This window comes from Nomascus leucogenys, chromosome 22a (genome assembly GCF_006542625.1).
Source record: "Nomascus leucogenys isolate Asia chromosome 22a, Asia_NLE_v1, whole genome shotgun sequence".
NCBI lineage: Eukaryota > Metazoa > Chordata > Mammalia > Primates > Hylobatidae > Nomascus > Nomascus leucogenys.
Window position 1 is genome coordinate 50,398,122 of NC_044402.1, and position 20,481 is coordinate 50,418,602.

The following is a 20,481-nucleotide window of genomic DNA, read 5'->3' on the forward strand; positions in this document are numbered from 1 at the left end:
TGGAGAAACCCTGTGTCTACTAAAAATACAAAATTAGCCGGGTGTGTTGGCACATGCCCGTAATCCCAGCTACTCAGGAGGCTGAGGCAGGAGAATAGCTTGAACCTGGGAGGCAAATGTTGCAGTGAGCCGAGATCACGCCATTGCACTCCAGCCTGGGTGACGAGCGAAACTCCATCTCGATTAAAAGAAAAAAAAAAAGAAAAAAAAAAAACAATTTGACAATCACTAAAAAAATTTAAATGCACACACTCTTAGAACCTTCTACTCTGCTTCTCTCCCATCTGGACAGAGATGTTTGATTATACAAGGATTGCCATTACAGCATTATTGGATTTGTAAAATACTGGGACCAACATCAATATGCTCCAACAGGGGATAAGTTAATGAAAATATTATGCAGGTGTACAATGAAATGCTATGCAGTTTCCAAAAACAAAAACAAAGAAGGAGGAGGGAGAAGAAGAAGAGGAAGAGGAAGAGGAGGAGGAGGAGGAAGAGGAAGAAGATGATGAAGAAGAAGAAGAAGAAGAAGAAGAGGAGGAGGAGGAGAAGGAGAAGAAGAAGAAGAAGAAGAAGAAGAAGAAGAAGAAGAAGAAGAAGAAGAAGAAGAAGAAGAAGAAGAAGAAGAAGAAATAATCTACTAATAGGGAAAGCTGTCTGACATTTATTTACTCATTAATTTATTCAACAAATGTTTGTTGAGTGTCAATTATGTGCCAGTCTTCTAGATTCCAGGACACTGTGTGGAATAAAACAGACAAGGTTGCTGGGGTCATGAATTACTTTCTAGAGGGAAAGATGGATGATAAGCACACCAAGCAATAAACACGTGGTATGAAGCATGCCATAAAGTGGAATGAATCAGAATATGGAAGATGAAGAGTGATGGTTATTACTTTATATTGGGTCATCAGGGTGGAATCTCTCTGATGAGGTAGCCAAACAGCTGCTGCAGTTTAGAGTCTCAAATTTGCATGTCACGGGGCATTTATCTCAGAGAAATAAAAATGTTTGTTCACCCAAGAATCTGCACAAAACATTGTTCGTAATAGCCAAGCCTAGAAATAATTCAAATGTCCTCGAATGGTGAAGAGTTAAACAGTGGCACATCCATATCATGAAATACTACCCAGAGATAAAAATGAACTACTGAGATAGGCAGCAACTTGGAGAGATCTCAGGGAAATTATGCTGAGTAAGAAAAGTCAATCTCAGGTTGTGATTTGTATGATTCCATTAATAACATTTATTTATTTATTTATTTATTTATTTATTTATTTATTTTATTTATTTTTGAGAAAGAGTCTCACTGTGTTACTTAGGCTGGAGTGCACTGGGACAATCTCGGCTCACTGCAGCCTCTGCCTCCCGGCTTCAAGCGATTCTCCTGTGTCAGCCTCCGGAGTGGCTAGGATTAAGGCATGTACCACCATGTCCAGCTATTTTTTTTTTTTTTTGTATTTTTAGTTAACACGGGTTTTCACCATGTTGGCCAGGCTAGTCTCCAACTCTTGACCTCAAATGATCCACCTGCCTCGGCTTCCCAAAGTGCTGGTATTACAGGAGTGAGCCACTGTGGCCAGCCCACAACATTCTTGAAATAATAAAATTACAGAGATAGAGAGCAGATGAGTAGTTGCTAGGCATTAGGGAGAGAGAAGGGAAGGAGGTGTCTGTGGCTATAAAAGGTTACCCTGAGGGATCCTTGTGATGGAACAGTTTTGTATCTTGACTGTAATGTTGTTCCTATGTGATATTTACACATGCAATAAAATTGTATAGAACTAAACACACACAAACACATGAGTGTATGTAAAAATGGTGAAATTTGAGTAAGATTGGTGGATTTTATCAATAATAATTTCCTGGTGTGATATTGTACTATATTTATGCAAGATGTTACCATTGGGAAAAACTGAGTGAAGGGTATGCTGGATCTTTATTTTTATTTTATTTTATTATTTTGGAGACAGAGTCTTGCTCTGTCGCCCAGGCTGGAGTGCAGTGGCGTGATCTTGGCTCACTGTGACCTCCGCCTCCTGGGTTCAAGCAATTCTCATGCCTCAGCCTCCCAAGTAGCTGGGGTTACAGGCATGTGCCACCATGGCCAGGTAATTTTTGTATTTTTAGTAGAGACGGGGTTTTGCCATGTTGATCAGGCTGATCTTGAACTCCTGGCCTCAAGCAATCTTCCCGCCTCTGCCTCCCAATGTGCAAGGCTTATAGGAGCAAGCCACTGCGCCCAGCTACTGGATCTTAATTACATCCTATAACTGTATGTGAATCTACAATTATGTCAAAATAAATTTTAAAAAATTTCTGCAGTCACAGCATCAATGACTTGTCTTTCCCAGCCAGCAAAGCCCTGTGTTTTGCTCTTATTGATTGGACTAATCCTTGTGGACAGAGAAATTCATGTGCCAGTTGGCTTAGGTTTGGTTTTACTACCTATTCCTGAACCAATTACCATGGCAAGGGGACTGAGATAATGCTCACTGGTCTATACATCAAGACCCACTGAAAAATGTAATTGTCATTAGTCATCTAAATATCATTTATTTTTGAATTGGTTATGTGCTTCCCAACATTTAGCTATATTCTATTTCCTGGGGATAAAATCTTTGAAGACAGTGGGAGGAAAAGCTAATCTGACCCATTCTTTCAAACAGCAAGGGGTTGAGGATTTCCTTGATTTTAACACAGGCATTTTGAATATGAGCAGACTATGCCTGGTAAACACACTAGATAAGATTCCTGCCCTGTGGAGCTGACAGGCCACTGGGGGCTGGATGGAGGCAGGGATGGTAGCTGTCTCCAAGATAGTCACTATCTTAGAGACCTCTCATATGCACATGACATTGGATCACCAAGATATGTAAGTTGGGCATCATGGCACATGCCTGTAGTTCCAGCTACTTGGGAGGCTAAGGTGGGAGGATTGCCTGAGCCCAGGAGTTTGAGGCTGCAGTGAGCTATGATCATGCCACTGCACTCCAGCCTGGGCAACAGAGTGAGATCCTCGTCTTAAAAAAAAAAAAAGGCCGGGCGCGGTGGCTTGCGCCTGTAATCCCAGCACTTTGGGAAGCCGAAGCAGGCAGATCACCTGAGGTCAGGAGTTCAAGACTAGCCTAACCAACATGGAGAAACCCTGTCTCTACTAAAAATACAAAATTAGCTGGGTGTGGTGGCGCATGCCTGTAATCCCATTTACTTGGGAGGGTGAGGCAGGAGAATCACTTGAACCTGGGAGATGGAGGTTACAGTGAGCCAAGATTACACCATTGCACTCCAGCCTGGGCAACAAGAGCGAAACTCTGTCTCAAAAAACAAACAAACAAACAACAACAACAAAAAAAAAAAAACAGGGTGCAGCCCACTCCTCCACTCCCTTGAATCTGGTGGGCTGGCCTATGAGTACTCTGACTAACCCTGTATGGCAGAAGTGATTCTATACCAGTGCCAGGCCAGGGCTGTAAGAGGGCTGACAGCCCCTGTCTTGTGTCTCTGAGTCCTGAGACACCATAGATATATCTTTATTAGTCTCCTCAGGCTGGCATACAAAATACTAGATGGCTTAAAAACCAGAAATTTATTTTCTCACGTTTTATTTTCTGGATACTGGAAGTCCAAGATTAAAGTCTGTAGGGTTGGTTTCTCCTGAGGTCTCTCTCCTTGGCTCACAGGCAGCCGCTTTCTGACTATGTCCTCATATGAACTTTTCTCTGTGCACATGCACCTCTAATGTCTCTTCTGCTTCTTATAAGGACACCAGTATTATCAGCTTAGGGCCTCACTCTTATGACATCATTTATCCTTAATTGTTATCCTTGTAAAGATCCTATCTCCAGGCAGTCGCGGTGGCTCACACCTGTAATTCCAGCAATTTGGGAGGCTGAGGCAGGTGTATCACTTGGGGCTGGGAGTTCAAGACCAGCCTGGCCAACATGGCGAAAGCCTGTCTCTACTAAAAATACAAAAATCAGCCGGGCGTGGTGGTGCACACCTGTAATCCCAGCTACTCAGGAGCCTGAGACAAGAGAATCACTTGAACTCAGGAGGCGGAAGTTGCAGTGAGCCAAGATTGAGGCACTGCACTCCAGCCTGGGCAACAGAGCAAAACTCTATCTAAAAAAATAATAATAAAAAATAAAATAAAATAAAATAAAATAAAACTATCTTCAAATATAGTCACATTGGGGGTTAAAATTCCAAAACATGAGTTGGGAGCTGTGTGTATGTGGTGGGCTGAGTGGACACAACTCGGTCCATAGTGACGTCCAACTACTCTACCACGGGACTCCATAAAGGGGGAGAGGGCTCACTGAGGCCATCTTTCCAGCCATTCCCTGACAAAAGCATGAGGATTGTCAGTGAAGAGCAGCCCAATTGCCAAATGGATACATTCTGAATTGCCAGTCAATGCCAGGCGTAACAGAAAAATCATCCCAGTGAGCCCTACCTGTTGGGACAGTTTATTATGCAGTATGAAATAATCAGAACAAGGAGTGGCATTCAGTTATTAATCAAATCAATATGTGGTTACTAATCGTGACAAGTGCTATGATGGAAGAGACAGGATGCTATGAGAAAGAATAACACAGTGGGTGGGAATGGCATCCCGAACTGCAAGGGAGAAATAAATGAAGGACCTAGAGATGTTGGGCCTGAAGATTTCAGTGCTTTTATGAGCTCTGGAACCATTTCTCTTCCCTTTCTGGGCTAAACTCCTTGAATAAGCAGATGCCTCTGCTTTCCTTGCAGGTGACCACTCCCTCCAGATCAGCCTCTCATAAAACTTTTCCCATCTTCCCAGGTCACAACAATTTTTCCCTTTTTAACATTGTATTAGGCTATGCCTGCACTGCTATAAAGAAATACCTGAGGGCCGGGTGCGGTGGCTCACACCTGTAATCCCAGCACTTTGGGAGGCTGAGGTGGGCGGATCACTTGAGGTCAGGAGTTTGAGACCAGCCTGGCCAACACAGTGAAACGCTGTCTCTACTAAAAATATAAAAAATTAGTCATGTGTGGTGGTGTGTGCCTGTAATCCTAGCTACTTGGGAAGCTGAGGCAGGAGAATCGCTTGAACCTGGGAGGTGGAGGTTGCAGTGAGCCGAGATTGTGTCACTGTACTCCAGCCTTGGCAACACAGAGAGAGACTCCGTCTCAAAACAAAACAAAACAAAACAAAAAAAAGAGAAATACCTGAGACTGGGTAATTTATAAGAAAAGAGTTTTAATTGGCTCATGATTCTGCAGGCTGTACAGGAAGCACAGTGGCAGCTGCTTCTGCAGAGGCCTTGGGAAACTTCTGGGTTTTGTTTTTTGTTTTTTTTTTCAGACGGAGTTTCTCTCTTGTTGCCCAGGCTGGAGTGCAATAGCACTGTCTTGGCTCACTGCAACCTCCACCTCCCAGGTTCAGGCAATTCTCCTCTCTCAGCTTCCAAGTAGCTGGGATTACAGGCGTGCACCACAACACCTGGCTAATTTTGTATTTTTTTAGTGAGACTGGTTTCACCATGTTGATCAGGCTGGTCTTGAACTCCTGACTTCAAGTCATCCACCTGCCTTGGCCTCCCAAAGTGCTGGGATTACAGGCATGAGCCACCGCGCCTGGCCTAGGAAACTTCTAATCATGGAGGAAGACAAAAGGGGAGCAGGCACATCGCCTGGCAAGAATGGAGCAAGGAGGCCCCACCAGACCCCATCTCCAATATTGGGGATTACATCTCACTGTGAGACAAATATCCAATTTGAGTGGGGACAAATATCCAAACTATATCAAACATTTTTAGAGTTTATGCTGTAGAGCATTTAATTGACATTAAATGATAAAGTGTCTCATATTGTTAATTTATTGAGGTAAAATATACATAAAGGGCACAAGCCTTCAGTGTATAAGCTAATGAATTGTTACATGTGTGTAGCCATCATCCAGATCAAGAGGAAGAATATTTTCAGCATCCAGGAAGGCTCTCTCATGTCTCTTTCCATCAGTGTCCACTCCCAGAGGTTACTTAGAAAAAATATCTATTCCAAATTTCTAGAAGTATTGATTAATTCTGCCTGTTCTTGAACTTCATATAAAGACTCTTATCATAAGCACTTATTGGGTTGTTTTAAGTTGTTGTCTGTTATGAATAAAGCTGCCCTGAATGTTCTGGTGGTATATGTCTGTTCATGGACAAATGCCCTCGTTTCTAGGAGTGGAATTGCTAGTAGGCACATGTTTAGTTTTTTAGATAATGCCAAAAAATGTTCCATAGTGAATGTGCTAATTAACACTTCTAGCAGCAATGCATGAGAATTCTAGTTGCCACACATATTACACCAACACTTGGTACAGCATATGTGTTTTAAAATATTTTAGCTGTTCAGGTGGATTTGTAGTGGTATCTCATTGTGGTTTTAATTTATATTTCCCTGCTCATTAATGATACTGAGCACATTTTCAAATTTTCTTTTGCTGGAGTGCAGTTATGGAATCATGACCCACTGCAGCCTCAACTTCCCAGGCTCACATGATCCTCCTACCTCAGCCTCCTGAATAGCTCGGACTACAGGCACATGCCACCATGCCTGGCTAATTTTTTTTTTTGTAGAGATGGTGGGGCAGAGGGAGTCTCACTATGTTGCCCAGGCTGGTCTCAAACTCCTGGGCTCAAGTAATCCTCCCTCCTCCTGAAGTGCTGGCAGCATTATAGCGTGAGCCACCATCCCTGGCCTCATATGTGTACTGACTATTTGAATGTAGTCTTTAGGGAAGTTCCTGATCAAGTCTTTTGTTATTAAAAAAAATTATTTATCTTTTTCTTGTTGATTTACAAGGGTGCTTTATATATTTAGGATGAGTCCTTTCTCAGGTATGTATTTTGCAAATGTTTCCTGCAATTTGTGGCTTCCATTTTTCATTTTTCTTTTTCTTTTTTTCTTTTTTTGGGAGTCTCACTCTGTTGCCAGGCTGGAGGGCAGTGGCGCAATCTCGACTCACTGCAACCTCCGCCTCCCGGGTTCAAGCGATTCTCCTGCCTCAGGCTGCTGAGTAGCTGGGACTACAGGTGTGCACCACCACGCTCAGCTAATTTTTGTATTTTTAGTAGAGACGGAGTTTCACTGTGTTGGCCAGGATGGTCTTGATCTCTTGATCTTGTGATCCTCCTGAGCCTCCCAAAGTGCTGGGATTACAGGCATGAGCCACCATGCCCGGCCTCCATTTTTCATTTTCTTAATGACGGTCTTTGATGAATAGAAGGTTCTAGTTTTGATGAATTTTATTTCATCGACTTTATTGATTTATTTTTTAAATTTTTACACTTATTTATTTATTTAATAGACATGGGGTCTAGCTGTGTTGCCCAGGCCAGAGTGCAGTGACTATTCACAGGGGCTGTCATTGTGCACTATGACCTCAATTTCCTGGGCTCAAGCGATCCTCCCACCTCAAGCCTTCTGAGTAGCTGGAACTACAGGTGGGTGCCTGGTTAACTTTTTTTTTTTCATTTTGGTTACTCCTTCCTGTTTTTGAAATCTTTGCGTACCTTACATTCATTAACATATTTTTCTAGAAGCTTTACTCTCCCTATCATACTTAGGTGTATGGTCCATTATGAATTCATTTTTGTGTTTGGTGTGAGGCAAAGGTCTAGATTTAGTTTTTTTCCTAATTGGTCCAGCACCTTTTATTGAAAAGTTATATCATAAATTTGTAAATGCATTTCTGTCTATTCACCTCATTTTAACCACTATGTCCAAAAAGCAGAAAATAGGTGCACTAATGGAAAACCAATTCACCAGATTTACTTATTCTTTTTTTTTTTAGATGGAGTCTCCCTCTGCCATCCAGGCTGGAGTGCAATGGCATGATCTCAGCTTACTGCAACCTCCTGCCTCCCGGATTCAAGCGATTCTCCTGCCTCAGCCTCCCAAATAGCTGGGACTACAGGTGTGCGCCACCATGTCTGGCTATTTTCTTTTTTTTTAAGACAGTGTCTGGCTCTGTCGCCCAGGCTGGAGTGCAATGGCATGATCTTGGTTTACTGCAACCTCCTGCCTCCTGGATTCAAGCGATTCTCCTGCCTCAGCCTCCCAAGTAGCTGGGACTACAGGTGTGTGCCACCATGTCTGACTATTTTCTTTTTTTTAAGACAGTGTCTGGCTCTGTCGCCCAGGCTGGAGTGCAATGGTGTGATCTCGGCTCACTGCAACCTCCACCTCCCTGGTCCAAGCAATACTCTTGCCTCGGCCTCCCGAGTAGCTGGGACTATAGGCAGCCGCCACCACACCCAGCTAATTTTTATAATAGACACAGGGTTTCACTATGTTGGCCAGGATGGTCTCGCTCTCTTGTCCTCGTGATCCCCCCACCTTGGCCTCCCAAAGTGCTGGGATTACAGGCGTGAGCCACTGCGCCCGGCCTTTTTTTTGTATTTTTAGTAGAGATGGAGTTTCGCCATGTCAGCCAGAGTGGTCTTAAACTCCTGACCTCAAATGATCCACCCGCCTCAGCCTCCCAAAGTGCTGGGATTACAGGTGTGAGCCACCACACCGGGCCTGCTGTTCTTTTTAACCAATTATAACATTTACAGCAACTCATATGTTGAAGTGGTTTTAACAGCTTTAAAAGGTTTCTGTAGGATTATCATTGACCTGTTTTCACTTTGTCTTAGTGATAGCTTTGAAGGGAAGATTAATTTTTCCTTAGCCCAGCAGAGAGAGGTGAGACTGATGGACATAAAAAGAAAATACTCAAGAAAATATATTGATCAATAGTGTATTTTATTATTAGAATACATCCATAAGAATCCTTTATATTTATGCCTACGCTCTTCATGAATCTCTTCTTGTGGACATATTTATTTACTTATCCATTTGTTAATTCAACATATATTTATTGAATACATTTTTGAATATGGTAATATACATTCATATTTATTATTATTATTATTATTATGAGATGGAGTCTTACTCTGTTGCCCAGGCTGGAGTGCAATGGCACCATCTCAGCTCACTGCAACCTCTGCCTCACAGGTTCAAGGGATTCTCACGCCTCAGCTTGGGAATACAGGGGCCCACCACCACGCCCATCTATTTTTTTGTATTTTTAATAGAGACGGGGTTTCACCATGTTGGCCAGGCTAGTCTGGAACGCCTGACCTAAGGCAATCCGCCTGCCTCAGCGTCCCAAAGTGCTGGGATTATAGGCGTGAGCCACCGTGCCCGACCTCATATGTATAATTTTTAGTTAAATTAATATTTATGGTTTTCATCATTATGACTTTGTAATATTTTAAACAGCTGACCTACATGGTATGCCATAATTACCTTCTTTGACAACCTTTTGTTCTTCCTGGGATTAATAATTGCCTCCTGTTCTTTGCTTACTTTTCCAAATATTTATTCCTAATTCAGTACCAGCTTTCTGACACTATTTTCTGGTCAAATGCATGAGGCAATATGTCAGTTCAATTTTCCCCCATTGGAAACAACCCTCGTTTAGCCCTCTTTCTTCTATTCCACCATAGACTGATTGCCTTCTAGCCTGGTAGCTCAGCAGTTGCCCCGGAATTTTTTCCTTTACCTTTCTCCTGTCTTAGGTCCCCAGTCACCGGATTTCATATTTCCTTTTTCTTAGTTTAATTCCTTCGTTAGTGGACAATTCTCCAGAAGCTTTCTGAGAAAGGGTACTTGGGAGATAATGTTCTGAAAATGTCCATTCACATTTGATTGATAGTTTGGCTGGGTTCAGAAATCTAGTTGTGGAAACTATTTTCCTTTATTGAAATGATTTAGAAGGCATTGCCTCATTGTCTTTCAGCTTTTGATGTTGGTGTTGCTGTGGAGAAAAAAAGATGCCATTCTAATTCATAATCCTTTCTATGCAATCTTTTAGTTTTGTTTTCTTTCTGGAAACATTTAGGATCTTCACCTTATTCCTCTGATATTTCACAATGACAAGCTTTATTGTGGGGCTTTGCCACACACTATGTAGGGTAGTTGGTGGGCCTTTTAAATCTGGAGATTTAAGGTCTTCGGTTTTGAAAAATAATCTTATATTACATCTTTATCTCCTTTATTCCACTTTCTCCTCTTTTCCTAGAATCCCTGTTAGTTTGTTGGCATATCTTCTATTATACACCCTTTTATTTTCTTGTCAATTCTCTGCTATTTTCCATCATTCACCCCAAACTTTCCAGATTTCTACAATCTTGTTTAGAAATTTTAGGCCAGGTGCAGTGGCTCACAACTGTAATCCCAGCACTTTGGGAAGGTGAGGCAGGTGGATCACCTGAGGTTGGGAGTTCGAGACCAGTCTGGCCAACACGGAGAAACCCTGTCTTAACTAAAAACATAAAATTAGCCGGGCGTGGTGGCGCATGCCTGTAATCCCAGCTACTCTGGAGGCAGAAGAATCGCTTGAACCTGGAAGGCGGAGGTTACGGTGAGCTGAGATTGTGCCATTGCACTCCAGCCTGGGCAATAAGAGCCAAATCCCGTCTCAAGGAAAAAAAAAAAAAAAGAAATTTTTAAAAATCCGGCCACCATAATATTATTAATAATTTTGAGAGCTCCCATCCTTTTTGTTTCATGAGTGCAGTATCTTCTCCTACTTTCCCGAGGATTAATTGTAATCTTTAAAAAATCCAGGTTCCTGCATTGTATTTGTTTCCTCTTAGGTTCTTCCTGCCCCCTTCTGTTTCTATTCGTCCTTGTCTTATTGTAGAAATATTTTCACAACCACCTGATTATCCTTGGTTGTCGTACATATTTTAAGTAAGGCACTAAGCACCTGATTCTGGAAGCTCTGTGGACCTGGTCCAAGCCTGTAGACTGCAGAGTCTTTGGGGATTCTATGGAGACTCAGCCATTTCTTTGGGAGACCCTCAAATACCAGTGTTTATCGTTGTTTTAATTTTTATTTTTTCCTTGTAAATTGACTTGGATATCTCATCTGTCTTTCTTTATCTCTGGAAAACTTTATCCCAGTTTCCCTTGACATACTCCTTCAACCTCCTGGGAGAGGTAGGGGGAGGGGAGATGAGCCTGTTTGACAAGTTCTGGGAATGTGATGAGGGAAGAGATCTGGGGATTTCGGTTCTGTGCTGACATTTCCTTCATGCTACTCTGGTTTTGCACCCCTGCACTTCACCCTCTTTCAACTCCTGACCAAGTCAACTCCTGTTACTCACATCGACAGTCATTTTTCATGTTCAAGACCCCTGAACCGCTCTCATCCCGCACTCTCCACTAACTCTCCTGCTTCGCGTCAGGTCTACATTGGCTCGCTCATTTCTTCCCTGCTGAGCTCTTTGATTAGTTTGCTAAGCAGTATCTCGGGAACAGCCCCCGTGCTATGTATTCTTTCTTGTCGTGGATACGTGTTTTTTTCTTGTCATGCTATGTGTTCTTTCTTGTTCAGGGCAGAGTCGCTGCTGGGTTGTTAGGATGCTCGCGCCCCTGTACCCGGGTCGTGCAGGGAAATGTAGAAGGGGGCGAGGGGCGAGAAACGCTGAATTCTAGCCTGAATTGGGAGGAGAGCCTCGCGAGTTGAGTCACGGTTCCTGATTCCATTTAGATAGAACGTTTTGTTCACTTGTAGGAATTTACTTTTCCATTTCTTTCATTAAATCGCGAATGTAGTAATGACTTAACGCTGGTTAAACATTCATTACAATCGAAGATTATATTGATTTGCGAGGGCAAGTGTCCCAGGTGTCAGGATGGCCGAGTGGTCTAAGGCGCCAGACTCAAGCTTGGCTTCCTCGTGTTGAGGATTCTGGTCTCCGATGGAGGCGTGGGTTCGAATCCCACTTCTGACACAGCCATTTTATTCTCCCTCTACTCTACTTAGCCATTTCTGTGTTTTCATTCTTTCTACCTCAACTTTTTCGATTCTAACTAAAATGATGCACTCTCAATGAGGTCTGCCCCCTTCCTTTTCAGTCTTGTTCGCTGTTTAGTAGTGAATCACGTTTTGCCCTGCTTTGGTCAGTTCGTTAAAAGGAGCATTCATTTACTACATGAGCACTCACCCAGAGGCGTCCTGGGAGGAAACTAGACTAGGTAGGAATAGAAACACATGTATACAGACTCCATCATTACATACTGGCCCTGAGCTCATAGGTTATTGGGACCGCAGAATACATGTTTTTCCTCAAGACCAGAAACCATCAAAAATAAAAGTGATGAAACTGAAAATGAAAGCAGCAAGGTTCACGCTCAAGTTACCGGAAGCAAGGCAAAAGGAGAGAAATGAAAGGTTCCACCGAGATTTGAACTCGGATCGCTGGATTCAGAGTCCAGAGTGCTAACCATTACACCATGGAACCCTGCTTAGGACTGCTTGGCTACTGGATCCACCTGGGGTCTCTCTTTTCTTCTACTTACTAATTGATTTAAAGTAATTTTGCAGGGGCAGTTTTTTGTTTTGGAGTGCCAAACGCAGGGATGGGAGAGGGAGGGCTCACACACTGTTTCCACTGAGCCTTTCTCCCAGATTTTTTTCCATCCTTCGGGGCAGGACAGTATACTGCTCTGGGAATATGGTTATTCCTGGAGATTTTATTTTCTTTCGTTTCCAGCCCACGAAAAGGTAAGTTGAATTTTAGTCTCACGGTTTGAAAGGGAGAAAAGAGAGAAAAGAAAAAATAAACTATCTACTTTCTACAGCCTCATTTATTCATTGTACGATACCTACAGATGCCTCTAGAACAACCTCCGAGTATCTTGGCACTGCCCCTCAGTTGTAACCATGGGCTTGAATTTTTAAAATCTGTCTCCCGCATTCCTCCAAAATGCCTTAAGTGCAGGGCTGAGTCTCAGTCCTCTTTGATAGCCCACGGTCTGCTGCTTTGTAGAAGCTCAACCAATGCTTGTTGCATGAATGCATAAATGAAAGCATGAGTGAATGAATGAATGAATGAATGAATGCTCAGTGGGACAGCCCAGCTTAGACTTTTGGGAGACTTTAGACTTCTTTTTTGCCTTCACTCGCTAGGCTAAATTTTACAAGTTCAAAAGGGAATAATTATTTCTCTTCCTCTTCCTATCTTCTTTTGCCTTTCCAGGTCCCAGCTCCCACGTGGACATCTTAGCGTCCAGATGACCCTACAAATAGGTGTCCTTTAGTATGGATGACCAAACGAGGATGTTATAGTGCTGGACGTAGTCATTCATTTTTTCAAATCTTAACTTTATTCAGATAACATGGTTATTTATCTAGTAATTGTGAGTACAACATATAGCAAATAGACCTCATATATACGTAGCATGTCTGGAAGAAATACTCAGATATAAATTACTACTTTAGTCAATCTTAATATTAATTATTGGTCAATTATGCTTAATGTGCCTGTCTAGTCTCTCAAGACTGAATTGCTAAGGAACCCTGGAATCATTTGCTGGCATTCATCCTTTTGTTTTATCTCCAACCAAGCAAGGTGCCTGTTACAAAATATCTGCTCAATTAGTATGTATTGGATACATCTTTTGGAAGGTGAGGAAAGAAGCAGTGAAATTAGAAGACTTCTGGCTAGGCGACTGTAAAGTGCTCCTAAGCATCTACCCACCTCCCTGCACACACAAACTCTCCATTCTATCTCCTCGAGTCTCCTAGCCTTAAAAGATGGTCTAAACTACCCCAGATCCAGGTAAATAACAGATCAAGTCCTTCTTCCCTAAAACAGGTGTCATTCTTTCTATTCTATGAGCCTCCACCTTATTTCTTAAAAAAAAAAAAAAAAAAAAAAAAAAAAAAAAAAAAAGGCCGGGCACGGTGGCTCATGCTTGTAATCCCAGCACTTTGGGAGCCCGAGGCGGGCGGATCACGAGGTCAGGAGATCGGGACCACGGTGAAACCCCGTCTCTACTAAAAATACAAAAAATTAGGCGGGCGTGGTGGCGGGCGCCTGTAGTCCCAGCTACTCGGAGAGGCTGAGGCAGGAGAATGGCGTGAACCCGGGAGGCGGAGCTTGCAGTGAGCCGAGATTGCGCCACTGCACTCCAGCCTGGGCGACAGGGCAAGACTCCGTCTCAAAAAAAAAAAAAAAAAAAAAGAAAAATGTTTACTGTTTAAGATGATATCAGAATCTCAAAAGCTGTGTTCAACTAAGGGCCTTAAACTGCTCTCTGAGGATAGGTGAAGGGGGAAAGGCTCTAGGTTTGTTGGTTCCTTTGTTTTCTCAGCCTTAGCACATTTATCCCTTGGAGAAGACAATGGAAAATAGGGCAGATGAGCGTGCGTGGCTTATTTATTCTTGAGTCTGGATTTAAGAAGGTTGTACTTTTTCCTTAGAATTGCCCTTGGTTGGTTCACAAATCTTGCAAAGTGAATGAAAACACATGAAGGACACTGAAGGGAATAACTAGGGGACGAGATGTCTGAGCCCCTAAATCGAGAAATATTTGGGCACTGTTTGTGGGACTGTACATATGGGTGTTATCTGTGGCCCCTAGGAAAACAGAAGAGGAACCTGCCTCACTTAGGAAGCTGTGAGAACTGCCCACACAAGGCTTGAAAATGGACCTCTACTGGGTCAGAGTGACGAGGGGGAAAAAAATACCTCACTCTGGCAGCGGTGGGATTCGAACCCACGCCCCCGAAGAGACTGGCTGGCAGCGGTGGGATTCGAACCCACGCCCCCGAAGAGACTGGAGCCTTAATCCAGCGCCTTAGACCGCTCGGCCACGCTACCGCCCATAGGCTATGTCGCCGCTTGCAGTTTCACCCAAGTGACTGTCGCCCCTTTCCAGTCCTTTCATCCCCATTCCCACATCACTATAAGCCCTTCCCTCAGGTCCCTTCTTCAGCATTCCTTGCTTCTCAGCATAGCCCGAGAACCCCGATCCCCGACACTTTGCTTCCTCTCAGCTCCCAGGTGGATCCTGGACAGGATGCTGCAGGTGCTGCAGGAGGGGAGTCCTGCCCCATTTATCGTCAACACAATAAAAAGGGGTCGAAGAGACCGAGAGCGCCAGAGGACGCCATGGGCTCCACATCCGCTTGGATTCCAGGAAGTAAGCCTCTAGACTTCAGGAGTAAGCAAGTCCAACCGTTTGATTTGAGCCTGTTGCTTCTAAGAAAAGCGAGGAAAAATCCTGAGACCTCCTCCCCTCGCCCTTCATCCATTTCAGGGGACCGAGTGTCTCCACGGAACTTCACAAGGGAGGCAAAGAGTGCACTCATTATTATTTGCCTTGTCTTCGCTTCAGAGGCGGTATATCTACGAAAGCCCTAATCATAGAGGGAAAGAATGCTCGTTCCTGGCCCAGAAATGAGATGAGAAATCCAGGGCCCCGTACAGGATGGACTTTCGTAAAGTCCAGACTCAGTTGCCTTCGCAGCCCTTAAAGTCTCTTTAAGAAGGTCTGGGCCGGGCGGGGTGGCTCACGCTTGTAATCCCAGCACTTTGGGAGGCCGAGGCGGGCGGATCACAAGGTCATGAGATCGAGACCACGGTGAAACCCCGTCTCTACTAAAAATACAAAAAATATTAGCCGGGCGTGGTGGCGGGCGCCTGTAGGCCCAGCTACTCGGAGAGGCTGAGGCGGGAGAATGGCGTGAACCCGGGAGGCGGAGCTTGCAGTGAGCCGAGATTGCGCCACTGCACTCCAGCCTGGGTGACAGAGCGAGACACCGTCTCAAGAAAAAAAAAAAAAAAGAAGGTCTGTGGGAGAACGAGGTTGGTTTAGGAATTGGCCCCTGCCTTGTACTACGTAGTTTTGTCATCCAAAGTGTTTTAGAAGTGAATTGAATCATAGTTCCGCCTTATTTTGAAACATTGTAATTCAGAGAACTTAAAACCTTATTAATATGCCCCATAATCATGTTGGTAGAGCTGATGCTTAAACGGTAAAAGCAGTTGCCTCCTTAGCGCAGTAGGCAGCGCGTCAGTCTCATAATCTGAAGGTCCTGAGTTCGAACCTCAGAGGGGGCAACGCGTCTCTTTTGCCATTTTTCTTCCTCTTGACCCAAAATGAGTAAGACAACGAAGGAAGTTGACAAATCCTTGTTCTTTCTCTGCTTTCTCTGTAGAAAAGTGTACAATATGTCCGGTAAGTAAAAAAAAAAAAAAAAAAACTAAGGACCTTGCTTTGATGGAACAGAACGGGTAATTGCTGTTTAATAGAACCATGTTCAGTTACAAAATAGTGATTTTCACTAAGAATTAAATTCTCCAAAATTCTCATCTCCCCTCCCGCCCTGCATACCAATTGGAGATAGAGCTGGTAGCATTTTCAAATGTTTTTCAGATATGCTTGGCAATTGTCTTTGTTTTAAAAACACCAGAGTCAAGAGACTTACCAGTTTTAGAGTGCTGAGATAAGAAAGAGTGGGTGGAGGGTTGTACTAGGGGTGTGGAAGGTATAGAATCTAATTATCAATTACTGACTTGGTTATCTTTTACTATTCTTCTGGAATGGCTTACCACCACGTTGCCACCAATAACATTCCATATGAAAAAAGAAACGAAACAAAAAACTCCCCCCTCAATCTCATTGCATTGGACCTTTTCTCTTGCTTCCAGTCCTGTTGACTGGATGACTGGTAGTCATCCAAACTACCAGATGCAGGAAGGGGTAAAAAGAGAAACAAGAAGTGAAGAAGATACGCTGATATTTACAGTCAAGATGAGCCCCTGACTCAAATAATAATGAGCAAGACTGATAATTAATGTCCTGCTCTTGAGTCCTACTTTGTTCAAAGCTATGTTCCTATTAATCCATTCCCTCTCAGCTTTAAAATCACCCTTATATACTTTGTTTTGTGACATTGGGGCTGGGTGCCTGCAAATGATGTTTCCCAAACTCCTTTGCCCGTTGGCTTCCTCTTGTGTTCTGTCAATAAGAGGAACCAGAAAGAGACTAGAAACCAAGAGGAGAGAAGCAGGGGCTGCTTTCTAAATTTTGTTCTTCCCGTCAGGTGACTCCAACAATGGCAGTCGAGTCCCATCTCTATTTGTTCTCTTCATGCATTCCAGAATGTCTCACTGTCCCTTACATAAATAAGTAGTAGTCCAGCTGCAGCGCGTCCTCTTTAGCACTCCAGGGTGCCTTTCCTCAGTCGTCTCAACCTCTTCCTTTTTGTTCTTCCAGCCCGACAAGGTGGTAGCTACTTCCCAGTAGTTATTACCTCTGAGTTACCATGGTGTGCCCAGTTGAAATACCTAGTGTTATTCCCGTTTTTTTTTTTTGTTTTTTTTTTTTTTTGAGACAGAGTCTTGCTCTGTCACCCAGGCTGGAGTGCTGGAGTGCAGTGGCACAATCTCGGCTCACTGCAACCTCTGCCTCTCGGGTTCAAGCGATTCTCCTGCCTCAGCGTCCCAAGTAGCTGAAATTACAGGCGCCCGCCACGATGTCCAGCTAATTTTTGTATTTTTACCAGAGATGGGGTTTCACCATGTTGGCCAGGCTGGTCTTGAACTCTTGATCTCAAGTGATCCGCCCGCTTCGGCCTCCCAAAGTGCTGGGATTACAGATGTGAGCCACTGTGCCCGGCCTTATTTCTTAACTAGACCCTGAATGACACATAAGGGGTGCAGGGATAGCACTCCACACAACAGAAAAAGCTTCTGCTCTCATGGAGTTTACATTTTAGTGGGGAATGATAAAGAATAAACTCAACCAGATATATAAAATGTGAGGTAGTGATACATGCCATGAAGAAAAAGAGCAAGAGAATGGAGAACAAAAGGGAGGGGATTGCTTTATAATAAAGGGTGACCAAGGAGGCCTTCCTGATAAGGAGGCATCTGAACAGAGACTTGAAGGAAGTGAGTGAGTGAGCTGTGAGGCTATCAGGGAGAAGAGAATTTCAGGCCAAGGGAACAGTAATTACAAAAGGCTTGGCAAGAATGCCGTTGGCATGTTCAAGGAACGAAGGAGGAGACTAGTGCTGCTGTAGGTCAGTAAGCAAGGGAGAACTTGATAAGAGATGAGGGGGTTAGATACACATAGACCCCACATGATGCACATAGATCATGTAGGGTCTCAGAGGTCATGATCATGTTCAGAGAGGGAATTCACTGCATAGGGGAGAGAAAAGACAACAGTGAGTTAAGTTGTGGAGGTCAGCCAGACCTTGAGAATATTCTGATTCATGAGTCTGAGATAGAATCTGTGAATCTGTTTTTTTTTTTTTTTGAGATGGAGTTTTGCTCTTGTTGCCCAGGCTAGAGTGCAATGGCACGATCTCAGCTTACTGCAACCTCTACCTCCTGGTTCAAGTGATTCTCCTGCCTCAGCCTCCTGAGTAGCTGGGATTACAGGCATGTGCCACCACGCCCGGCTAATTTCGTATTTTTAGTAGAGATGGGGTTTCTCCATGTTGGTCAGGCTGGTCTCGATCTCCCAACCTCAGATGATCCGTGCACCTGGGCCTCCCAAAGTGCTGGGATTACAGGTGTGAGCCACCGCAACTGGCCTGAATCTGGGTTTTTAACAGTGACTCCAGGAGATTTGAATGCCATCAGTGTGGCAACATTTTGGAAGCCCCAGTCAAGGACTTACTCGGCCTATATTCATTTATCCCATGTTGACCGTCTCTGGAGAGATCACTTCCTCCCAAAATTCTCCTCGTTTTTGTTTGGTCATCCAGGGCTTGCTTACTGGTTAAAAGTAGCAGCACTTGCCTCAGGCTTTCACAAGGCTCATCAAAAGCAGAATAAATGCTCTATGCTTCCCAGAGAACTCTCAAAATCTACAAGGTGCCGTTTCCTATTCTGCTTTATTTCTAATTTTTCTTTTTTCTTTTTTTTTTTTTTTTTTGAGATGGAGTCTTGCTCTGTCACCCAGGCTGGAGTGTAGTGGTGTGATCTTGGCTCACTGCAACCTCTGCCTCCCAGGTTCAAGTGATTCTCTGGCCTCAGCCTCCTGAGGTAGATGGGACTACAGTCATGTGCCACCACACCTAGCAAATTTTTGTATTTTTAGTAGAGACAGGGTTTCATCATGGTGGCCAGGCTGGTCTGGAACTGCTGACCACAAGTGATTCGCCGACCTCTGCCTCCCAAAATGTTGGGATTACAGGTGGGAGCCACTGGCCTCGCCCTGTTTTGCTTTATTTTTGCTTTTCCCTGTAAAGAGCTTTTTTTGGTAAATAAGCAGCTGAGACATCTTGACACCTCTTGCCCTCCAGGTTCCCAGGGGCAGTCTGGGCCCAAGTTTTCTTTCTTCTAGCTGTTCCCCAGTTTCTCTGCATCATTCCTCCCCACCGCCACATAGTCACTAAGCCATGTCTTGATGGCCTTCTTCTGCACAATGGCCAAATTTATGTTTTTGCATGATCTCTTCCTCCACTCTGACTCATTCTTTACATAAAGCCAGTGTACTCTTAAAAGTAATCTCATCATGTCCTTTCTTCCTGCTTAGAATTCCCAGTGGCTTCACATTGCTGCTAGGGTGCAGTCAGCTCTCTGCACTACTAGCCATAACCTTTGAGCCTGTGAGTCACTGGTCTGTCCCTGCCTTCTTGTCCACCTCAGCCCCCGCCTTCATCAACACTCTCTTGAGCTCTCTGTACACAAGCTGCTCAGGCCTTCTCTCAGGTGTCTGAAAGTGCTCTGCTCTTTGATCTTCCTGGAATGCTGGAGTCACATTTTTGCCCAACTAGGCCTTTAGTTTTCAGTTTAAACATCACTTCCTGGGAGAAGTCTTCTCTAATTCCCTGGAAGAGGTCATCTCCCTTTATAATCCGTGCTCTTGAAGATAGTGGGCGGGGTGTGATTTACAGTGTGCATTATTTTGTCTCACGTTACTTTTCCTCCTTTATGTTCCCTTTATCTTGATTTAAATATATTAACATTTTTCACTTTATCTTATAGTATAGTTGTGTAAATAACCTCGAATCTGTTTTTCAATAGTAGCATAAATAAATGCACGATCAGAAATGTACCACATGACAACCATTGTGCTAAACCTAGCCTTTGAGGAAGGGATTTCTGCTGTGAGATTTAAGGAAGTAAAGTGGTGGAGAGATTAAGAAACTTGTCTAAAGTGGCACAACCAAAATGGTTAAATACAGTGTTCTAAATGATCTATTTTACAATAATAAGTAATAATTGTGATAACACCTAATTTTCATGGAAATGTCAGCAAGAGTTTGCTTACATTATCTCATTTAATTTGCAAAGTTAGGTCATGAGATTATGCTTGTTTTTCTCAACATTTTGTAACCTGAACTTTTTCTTCAGAGCATTTATCACAGTGGCTGTTTAAACAGAGTGTAATTTGTCCTTTAATGGCTGCCTTTCCCTTTTAAAGTATGAACCCCACAAGGGCTGAGGTAGTACCTCTCCACTGCAGTAAACCCAGGGCAAAGCTGAGAGCCTTGCTCAAAATAAGTTCTCAAAACCTATTTTTTTTTTTCTGTTGTCTCACTGTGTCACCAGGTAGAAGTGCAGAGGTGCAATCTCGGCTCCCTACAACCTTCGCCTCCCAAGTTGAAGCGATTCCCTTGCCACAGCCTCCCGAGTAGCTGGGACT

The 20,481-nt window shown here is 43.6% G+C and overlaps 1 long non-coding RNA gene and 4 other non-coding genes across 5 annotated transcripts; 3 read left to right on the forward strand and 2 right to left on the reverse strand.

The window, feature by feature from the left end:
• Positions 1-11,714: 11,714 nt before the first annotated feature.
• Positions 11,715-11,819, forward strand: TRNAL-CAA. The gene is made up of 2 exons: positions 11,715-11,752; positions 11,775-11,819. It is a non-coding gene; the product is annotated as a tRNA-Leu (tRNA).
• Positions 11,820-12,257: 438 nt separating this feature from the next.
• TRNAQ-CUG lies at positions 12,258-12,329 on the reverse strand. The gene has a single exon. It is a non-coding gene; the product is annotated as a tRNA-Gln (tRNA).
• Positions 12,330-14,611: 2,282 nt separating this feature from the next.
• TRNAL-AAG lies at positions 14,612-14,693 on the reverse strand. Its single transcript has one exon. It is a non-coding gene; the product is annotated as a tRNA-Leu (tRNA).
• An 80-nt stretch (positions 14,694-14,773) lies between these two features.
• On the forward strand, positions 14,774-15,826 carry LOC101179541. The gene is made up of 2 exons (XR_001114907.1): positions 14,774-15,364; positions 15,664-15,826. It is a non-coding gene; the product is annotated as an uncharacterized LOC101179541 (long non-coding RNA).
• Positions 15,827-15,862: 36 nt separating this feature from the next.
• TRNAM-CAU lies at positions 15,863-15,935 on the forward strand. Its single transcript has one exon. It is a non-coding gene; the product is annotated as a tRNA-Met (tRNA).
• The last annotated feature ends 4,546 nt before the right edge of the window (positions 15,936-20,481 follow it).